Below are 10508 nucleotides of genomic sequence, written 5' to 3'. Positions count from 1 at the left end.
TGTAGAAATTTATCATTTTCTTGGACTTGAAGGCAACAACATTATCGGTTATGATCTTTTCAGGACAACCAAATCTATACAATATGTTGGTTTCTAAGAATCCTATAATCACTGTATCATTGGCTTGTCTAGAAGGAATGGCTTCTATCCATTTGGTGAAATAGTCTGTGGCAGTAAGAATCCATTTATGTTGGCCAGAAGAGGGAGGGTGTATTTCTCCAATGAAGTCCAAACCCCATTGTTGAAAGGGCTTTTCAGTGGCAATTGGTTTCAAGGGTAAGGATAACAGTTTCCTTTTGCCTTCAAAAATTTGGCATTTGTGGCAAGCAGTGACAAAATTCTTTACATCAGCGAACAAGGTTGGCCAGTAAAATCCAGGCCTTAGGATTTTGTCTGCAGTTGATTTCCAGTAAAGGTGTCCACCGCAGTCCCCTGCATGAAATTCTTTGAGAACTTTGTCAGCTTCTTTTTTTGTTAAACAATTCAATAGAATACCTTCATGATTTTTCCAAAAAAGAGCATTATCTAAAATACAGAATTTTGAACCTCTCATCTTTAAAAACCTTTTCTTTGTTCTGGATAACCCTGGAGGAGCTTGCAGGTTTAATAATGCATGAATTATATCAGCATACCAAGGTGATTCTAAGAAGGCCTGGCTGATTTGTGGAGTTGCCATCTCCTGTTCATTATCCAGTTCATTAATATCTAGGGCTTGAAAGTTTGTTTCAGTCATGAGTTTAGCCAATCCCTGTCCTTTTATAAGCTTTTTAGGTTTTATTTCAATATCATACTCCAATATATTAGCTATCCATTTACCTCATTTGCCTTCAATTCCATCCTGAGTCAGGATGTCTTTGACAACAACATTTGGTACATAAGCTACTACATGTGAGTATAATATGTAGACTCTGAAGTCTTTAATAGCTTTCAAAAGCTTAAAAGCCTGTTTTTCCATGATTTTGTAATTTAGAGGTGCATCTCTAAGGGCTTTACTGAAAAAGGCTATGGGTTTTTCACATCTTGATCATCTTTTTGTAGTAAAACAACTGCTGTAGTGTGTTTTGATGCAAATGAAAAAATTATGAAGTCTCTATCGAACTTTGGACTTGTAAGGACTAGTGTTCTAGTCAAAGCCATTTTAATTTCTTCAAATGCTTGTTTGGCTTCTACTGTCCATTTAACTTTTGAATCCTTCTTTAACATATTGTTCAACAATCTAATTAATTCAACCAAATTATATATGAATCTTCTCAAAAAGTTAATCTTTCCTAGGAAAGCTTGAAGTTCTTTGACATTTCTGGGGTGGGGTATTTGCAGGATAGCTTCTATTCTAGCAGGATCAATTCTGATGCCATCTTTGGAGATGATATGGCCTAACAGTTTGCCTTCTTCTAGACCAAACAAAGACTTTTTAGAATTTAACGAAATACCATACTTTTTGCATTTTAAAAACACTTGTCTCAAATGATCTAAATGTTGCTGATTTGATCTAGAAAACACAGTGAGGTCATCTAGATATATAACCAGAAAATCGTGAATTTCTTTTGCAAAAGCTATGTCCATTGCTCATTGAAAGGTTGCCCCTGCATTCTTAAGTCCGAATGGAATTTTAACATATTTGAATGTACCCCATGGTGTTGTAAATGCAGTCTTTTCTTGGTCATCAGGATGAACCTGAATCTGATTATAACCTGAAAACCCATCCAAGAGTGAAATCCTAGAAGCACCTACTACTCTTTGTAAAATATGATCTATCTTAGGTAAAGGGTAGTTGTCTTTCAAAGAAACCTTGTTTACATTCCTTGAGTCAACACATAATCTGATTTCTCCTGTTTTCTTCATGGTAGGCACTAAATTAGACACCCACTCTGAAAATTTGATTGGAGCAATTGTCCCAGCATCATGCATTTGTTTGATTTCTTTTTCAATTAAAGGAAGCGGTACAGGGTTGATTCTTCTGAGCTTTTGTTTTAATGGTTTTTGATTTTCCTTGAGGGGTATTGTATGTTGAATTATAGAGGTGTCATAAGATTTCAGAATTTCATAGCTCAAGGCAAAAACACCCTGGAATTCTTTGATCAGTTCAACATACTTAAGTTTTTGATCAGGGGGCAAATATTTGGATAATTTTACCATTTTTGGATTCTCTTCAGTTCCTATGTTGTATTCTTCAATGCCTGCTTTTAGAGGTTCCATCTTGGGTTTCTTTGGAATATCGTTGAAATTAAAGAGATCTTCCAAAGGAGTTAATCCTTTGGGCAAATGATTGTCTTTCAAATTGATAACTTCAGATTCTCCTTCAATAATTTCATCAACATCTTATTTCTTTAAGATCCTATATTTCCTTTTTGGTAAATTTCGTTGGATGAAGTGTTTGAGTTTCCTTTTCTGTTAAAATGTCTGTTTGTATCTGATTTGTTGGATTATACTCACTAACTGTATCTACATCTATGTTAGTGCTAGAAAATTCGTCTTCTAGGGTTAAAAAATTGTTGATCTGTTTATCACTGTCAAACACTTGCCAGTTCTTTACATTATCAGGTATGGCTGGCCTGTGTCTAATTTCAGCTGTGAATTGATGATTTTGTTCAAATGGTAATTTATAGGTGCTGGAAAACATTGCCAGGCTATGAGCTTGCAAGTTATGTTTTCTCGGAATTTTGAAGAGCTGAGTTTCTAGAAATGTATTGAGGATCTCTATAGCTGTTCCTCTGTACTCTCTTAATCTGGGATCATTTGTTAAGAACTTCCCTTTTATTTGTTGAATGATTAAATCACAATCTCCTAGGACTGACACTCTAGTTGCTCCCAATTTCTTGACTAGTTTAAGACCTAGCAATAAAGCTTCATATTCAGCCATATTATTAGTGCATCTAAAGTTTAATCTGTAGGCATGGCCTTCAGCATGATTGTTTTCGAGATTGTGCACTCAGACTCCTGCTCTTGCTCCTAATTTGTTCACAGAACCATCAAATTCTAAGTACCAAAGGATTTCATGTTTATAATTAGTATCTGGAGTTTCAGGGATCTGTTTAAGAGGGAGATCTGGTTTTTTAGTTTCTTCTGGTTTATCTGATGTTTCATGATTTGCAGAAATTTCTTAGATTCAAACACTAGACTTTTTATTTGCAATTTTTTTCTGTTTCATCTGCTAAAACTTTTATTTCATGTGGGGGATCAATTTCAACATTGTAAAGGATAAAAGAATTCATATCTGAATGTACTGAGTAGATAGGGAAATTTTGAGGTTTCTCTTGACTACTTACTACATACTTCATTAAGGTTTCTCTGTATAGTCTCTTGGATTGACCAAATACTAAAATAGTAGCGTAAGACATGTCTAACTGTAGAGATCCCTGAAGCTTTGCACCCCAAGATCTAGACAATAACATGCCATACTTTGGGGGAATATCAGCTACTACTATGTCTATTAAGATGGTTTTGGGAGGATATTGGACTAGTGACACACATAAGTCTTTGATTAAACCCAAACATTTGACCTGACTTGAATCAAAAGAGAAAAGGTCTTTATATGGCCTGGTGATGTCAAGGTCTAGTCTCTTCATTACAGATTTAGGCATTTAGTTATGAGAAGCACAAGAATCAAACATGGCATTATGAAGTATTTTATCATGTATGTTTAGACTTACATAGAAAGGAGGAACTTCTCCCTCCACTGTTTTTACATTTACTCCAGGGCCAAATATCAATTCAGGCTGGTCATCAAAAACATTTACTAAATCTTCGTTCACAGAAATTTTGAGTGATCTGCTGATTTGACTTCTGTAGACATCATGTTTAGCTAATTCTGATAATGGAACAACTATCTTTAGTTTGCCTACTTCTGTCTCAAGATTGAAAGGTTTTTCGGTCTGAGTTCTTGTATTTCAGACAACTGGATTTTCTTCGTTTCTCTCCTCTTCAGGAGTGGGATCATGGGCTGAAGTTTCTTCCAAATCAAGTACTAGAAGCTATCATACTTTTCCTTTAGAAGGAATAGAAGTGGAAGGTTTTCTATTAGGTGGTTGATTATCTGATACATCTTCAACAATTGTGTTATCAGGGTTAGGACCTGTTCTAGCAAGAATATGTAAGGGGGGTTATTGATCTTACCTTTGTTAGGCTGCTTGGTACCTTTCTATTTATTGGTTTCAGGGACATCTATTCTTCTGCTCCTCAGATTGTACTGTTTGTGGACTTCATAAATCGCTGTATCATATCCCTCCCTAAAGTCAAATGATTCACCTGACTGAGTTTGGAATTGTTTAAGAATTTGAGCTTCTTGATCCTCTTGGGTCAAGAAAACTTGTTGTTCATTGTTGAGTCCCATCAGATTAATTTGAGTGTCTTCTGTTGGTTCATCAGAAGTTGAGGCTTCAACATAATTTTCTTGAAATGGGGGCCTAATATTTTGGTCAGACCCTGTCTTTCCAGTGTTAGGATTTTGGTTCTTCTTGAAATTTGGATTTCTCCCAATATTGTTTGGTTGACCATCCCAAGGGGATTTTCTCTCGATTGTTTCTACTCTATCTCCAAGTTTATCCATTCCTTTAATAATAGTATCTAATTTATGTTCAAAGGCAGAAGGTTCTTCTTTGAAATGTGTCCTCCTTTCAGCTTTGGCTCTAGATCGTTTAGATATCAGGTTGGCCTCCACACTGACAGCTATACTTTGCATCTCTTCTAAATTTCGAGGAGCTCTTTCCTTAAGTTGGTATGCCATATCAGAATCAAATGCATCAGGGAATTTGATCAAGGCCAAATCTGGAGGAGGTCTGAGATTCTGAGGAATAGCATTGTAGACATTATTGAATCTGGTACAGTAATCTTAGACAATTTCTTGTGTGTCTCTTTTAGGTTTTCATACTCTGATAAAATGTAGAGAGGATCTTTCTTCTTTTCCCATATGTTCAAGAAGGCCTGATAAAGAGCTCGTGGGTCATTGATACTGTTTGCAGGGATGGCTCTAAACTAGATTCTAACATCTCCAGTTAAACTTTGAACAAATACTTTCATTCTAACATCATCATCATCAACCTCATATCTTTCAAAATAGTCGGTCATTTTATTGGTATGTTGTTGAGCTGTGTAAGTGTCAGTACCTTCAAAAGAAGGGATTTTACTTTGATAGTCTTGGGGCATAGCTCCTGGATTGGCAGGTAAGTGCAAGGGAGTATATCGGTTTGCCGTGGTTGCAAAAATATATGTGACAACTGAAGGAGTAGGGATAACAATGGGAATGTGTGTTGTAGATGGGGGAGTGTAAAGGGTAGTTTGAGGTGCTGATGGTGAACTTGGGAAAGCTGTAGTAATCACATAAAGGTTTGGTGTTTTTTCATAGGTAAGCTCAGATTGAATGGAGTTGTGCAAATGTCTGTCAAGGTGTGAAGTAACAACTTCAATCTGCAAATTTGCAATTAATATTGGATTTTGAACTGTGTGGGTTAACCCAGATTCTGAAAAGGTCTAAAAAAAAAGTTTTCAAAATACTTATCAAAAGTTCGTCCTCAGGGTAGATCCACCTCACAGGACAGGATATTGATCTGTATAGAGGCCGAGAACTAGCAGAATTTTCTTGGCTCTCTTGTCTTCTGAGAATCCTAGGAATCAGATTAGGATTTTCAAATACATGTGGGGGATTAGGATCAGGTTTTGATCTGGTGTAATGAATCTATTCTGAAGCCAGTTTTCTAGGTGTGTTTTTGGTTTTTTATTGAAATAGATTTGACAATACAACTTTAATAGTCTCTTCTAGGAGATTTTAGATGTGGGAGTTTTGAACTTTCCTAAAGACTTTTTTGAAAAGAGGAACTAATCAAGTATTTGAAACCAACTGTCCAATCTATAAGCTAGACCGGAGATAGACTGAAGTAGCATTCATTTACTTCTGCAATTGCAAAGCAAAAGAATTTCAAAGGCTACTTGGCTAACTTCAGGCTCCGTCTATAGCTTATGAAGTAAACAATAGTAACAAACAGTTATTCAGGTCCCTAGTGGAGTCGCCAATGATGTTATCACTCAGGTTTTCCCAAAAGTTGTAAGAAAGGGAAGGATGCCGAGGTAACCACAGACCAATATTTTAGATACAGAATCTAGCCAAAATCTGTATCTAGAGAGGGCTCTCTCTTTATGATTTAGCTTTGTTTATAAAGGTATTAGGATAGTTATGAAGTTCAAGGGTTTTTTTGAGTTTTGGTGGTGAGATTCGATAGAACAGAGAGGTAAAACAGAGTAGTTCAGTCCATTGGGTTAATGGAGTGAAAGAAGATGGCTTTCTGGATTTGGTTTCTTAACAGAGGATGGCTTCACAGAGCGAGGTAGTCAAACAGGGAACAAATAGAGACTTGAAACAGATGGAATGGGTTCAAAATGGGTGAAGGGCAGTTAAGAATCCTTCAACCTATTTAAAGAGGGAAATTGGATGATTACTGATAAGGAGCAGTGAAGTATTCTTTAACAAATAATCAACATAAAAGAATTAGGAAACAGGAGCAATTAAGATTTCACTGCTTATTCTAATTCTGAAGAAAACACCGAGAACCATAAAGACTGAAAACATAGTGCAATCAAGCATATTCTGAAATTAACCTTTTCTTTATCATTCAGATTATGAAACACAGATGATATAATAAACAAGAAAACTGTAAAACACAAGATATAGAGGATTTATTGGTCTAGAGGTTGATTCAAGAAATCTGTGTCAAGTCCTCTGCTTCAATTCTTCATCCAGTAGGCCATACAACAGTTGATTCCACCAACTCTTTATTCCAAAATTTCAATATTACAGTAGAGTCTAGGAATCCACCCTGAATACTCCAATGGAGGGGGTATTTATGCTCAAAAATTGTAAAACAAATATCTCAGTGAGATAATATCTAGGATGAGTAATAATAGCTTACAAGTAAAATAGAAACAACTAGTCTTCTTCAGTAACTCTGCGCTGGCTGCCTGTCTTAACTGATACTCTTGAATTCTGATCTGTCATACTTTAATTCTGCTCTGACACCCTTTGATCTGCTTTGATACACTTTAATGCTGTTCTGATACTCTTTAATTATGCTCTGACACCTCTTTAATTCTGATCTGACCCCTGCTCATCGTTGTCTGGTAAAACAAAACTACTAACGTGTCTTCTGATCATCTTTCCTCTAGCAATTCATGTATCTGAAGGTCCATTGGTTAGGGTAGCAAATATCCCTGTATATCTTTATTTCTTTCTTTTGCAAGCTCGGAAATCCATTTGTTTGATTTAAACTGCGTATAAAGAGGAAGAAACTGTAAATGGCAGGTTGGTTGAGGCTGCGAGCTCGTTGCTGGAGTCTTTTCTGGTCAGGAGGCGGCGTCGAGAAACTGGAACTGTGAACTCGATCAATTTTATTTTGCAGGAGAGCGCGGGGCGCAATGTATTGCAAAAATGAAATTTTACCCTTTTATTTGACAAAATGAAGTTTTGGCGGGATTTTTTGATTTGAAGGGCGGATGATGTAAGCAGTACGGGTGATGACGTGGCAGGCGACGTCAGCAAAGGACAGATGACTTCAGCAGTAGGGTGGTAAGCGGTTTTTCCTCGCATCGCTTTTGGGGTCAAGTGGTTTCGGGCGGAGTGCGAGCGAGTAGGCTAAGAGCGCGACGTGTGGCAGAGGTACAGGGGCAAAACTGCCGGCCCCCACGAGTTAACATCTAGCGATGAAGGGCGTCGCGATACGATTGTCGACTGTTGGATGGTGGAGCGAGGATTGAACGAATGACGGGCTTTGAACATGGCGGGGAGTTAACTATGTGGGCCCAATATAATTAACTGTGTTTTTAATATATCGGGCGCGTTTCTATTGGTCGGGGTAGTTGGGTTATTAATCAACCAGAGGTTAATTAATCCCATATGGCGCGCGGGGAAGGTTTTTAATAAGTTTCAAATAAACTTATTAATCCTTTTTAAATGGTGTTTATATGGTTTATAATTAACCGTGGGCGGGAATATATATTATTTGGGGTTTTTTTATGTATTTACATAATACGGGGAAGGGTATTAGGGTGGTAGTTATATATTATATGTGAAACATTAATATGAAAAAAATGTAATGAACCAGCACAAAGTTAAAATGTTTTTTGCATTAAAACTTAGGCTAAAGTGGGAAAAAGGGGTTTGTAGGTGACCTTATATATTTTCCCAAGTAAAGTAGGGATTTACTTAAGGAAATGAGTATATGAAATGAAAGGAGTGGCGTTTTAGTGATATTAAGAACAGATCTTAATATTTTAGGGGGGAAATTAGTAAATGATTAGGGAAAAGTATGAAGGGGAATTAGTTATGTAACCTTGCCTCGCTTGAGCTACTTCAATTATAATGTCCGCTAGGCACTTGTGATAGAGATAAATATTAACACATTTAGAGATATAATCAATCACAAGTATCATTCTGCAACACCATCCACCTACCCTGCCTAAAAAGCCTAGCATTTTTTCCTTCTTTCTTTGGGTGCACTTAGACTAGCAAACCCTTTTCAACTTTTCTTTTTTTTTCATGGTAAGCCTAGCTAAGTCTGCACTTATTACATCCAAGGGCTCAAATTTAACTGTTGAGCTCCTTTGCTTCTCTACCTATCTACTTCTCTGCCAAGATTAAACAGTTTGGTTAGGTTTTTATTCTCTATCTCTAAAACATGAAATTCAAACATGAACTAGCCAAGATTAAGCTGTTTGGCCATTCATCAATTGTGGCATAAATTAACAAGCTGCACACAATGTTTATTGTAGAAAATGAAAAAGTAGTGGCATTTTGGACTTGCACACTTTCTTGGTCTTTCTTTATTTGGGGTTCATTTCTTTCTCTTTTTTGACCATTTTATTCTTTTTACCCTTTGATTTTTCTTTTAGGGCATACCCTCTTTACATTTTTTACATTTTTTGATTTTTTGATAATATGGAAAACCTTTGAAACAAGGAAAGGGATGAACATATTGCAGATCTCATCAAGTTAATCATGAAATATGACACCTATTGGTATAGGAGTATAACACTTATCATCCCCTAAGAAGACATCACCACCATCGTATTTCTCATACTCACAGAGCCACTCTCTATGGGGAGTGAAGTGAAAGGATGCACCTGAGTCAATCAATCATGCCTCATGATCTACATGTGTACTTGAAGAAGCCAAGTACACATCCCCACCTTCATCTGGGGTGGTTTTAAGCTCTGCAGATGGAGCATCATCAGATCCCTTTCCTTTTTCAGGAGCTTTAGATTTATAGTCCCTTTTGTAGTGCCATTCCTTTCCGCATTTCCAGCACACAACCTTTACAGGTTTTCCTGGAGATTTAGATCTCCCTCTAGATTTAGATCTCCCACTCAATGACTTACTTTTTTGTTTGTTTGTTCTGGGACCATCCTCGTACAGACAAGGCATCACCATTCTGGCTCTCCATATTTTTCTGTCTCATCTCCTCCATTAGCAAGGATGAGACTATTTCATCAAACTGCAAGGCAGTTGCATTGCTACCTATTGCAATAACCAAACTATCCCACGAATCTGGTAGAGAACACAACAAACTGATGCACTTATCTTCATCTGAAATTTTAATATCAACAGACGCTAACTGACTTACCACAGTATTAAATGAGTTCAGATGCTCTGTCACCAAGTCTCCATCTTTCATCCTCAGGTTATACAACTTTTTCCAGGAACAGTTTATTCACCAGAGACTTAGATTGGTACAAAGTCCCTAACTTGTCCCACAAAGCCTTTGCCATAGCTTCCCCTAATACATTCAGCAATACTGAATCAGAGACACATAATTGTATTGTGCTCTTTGCCTTCGGATCCAACTTCTTCCATTCTTCATTGGACACTCCCATTGGTTTAGTATTTGGATCTACCGCAATCCACTGATCTTTATCCACCAACAGATCCTCCATCTTGAGTTTCCACAACTCAAAACTCTGACCATTAAATTTCTCGATCTCTATCTTTCCACTGCTCGCCATCTTCTTTCACCACCAGAATCGATCTTGCAAATCTCCCACTGAACAGGGTCTACCACAGGCCTGAGCGAAACCCCTCAGCGACAAAGGCGTCCCTTTGAAGCCAAATCTGATCTGATACCAAATGTAGGTTTTAACTCCGAACAGATATTACCTGCATACAAATTCTAAAACACAGAAAATAAACAATGCGAGAGCATAACACATAAAACACATATACACAGAGATTTTCCTCTGGATCCCAAAACCGGGACTACCAGCTTAATTTTTCATTATGTTCCTTTCAATGTTATAATACATATTTATACATGTCGAAGCATCCAATACCATGGAGCGAAAACCATCGCGTCCAATACCATGGACCAAAAAACCATCGCGTCCAAAGACATGTGCGAAAATCATGCACAAAACCATAGGTGGGTCCACCCATCCTAACATAGGGTCAAAAACCAAAATTTTTTAGGGCGCTGCCCCGAACCCCATAAAGTGGGGTTACAGGTATGCCTCAAACCCCCTGTGACCCCCCC

This window comes from Pinus tabuliformis, chromosome 9 (assembly GCF_031772625.1).
Source record: "Pinus tabuliformis cultivar Carrire ecotype Pingquan chromosome 9, CPIR1, whole genome shotgun sequence".
NCBI classification, from domain to species: Eukaryota; Viridiplantae; Streptophyta; class Pinopsida; order Pinales; family Pinaceae; genus Pinus; species Pinus tabuliformis.
The sequence above is the reverse complement of the archived record's forward strand: the minus strand, read 5'-3'. Positions refer to the sequence as shown.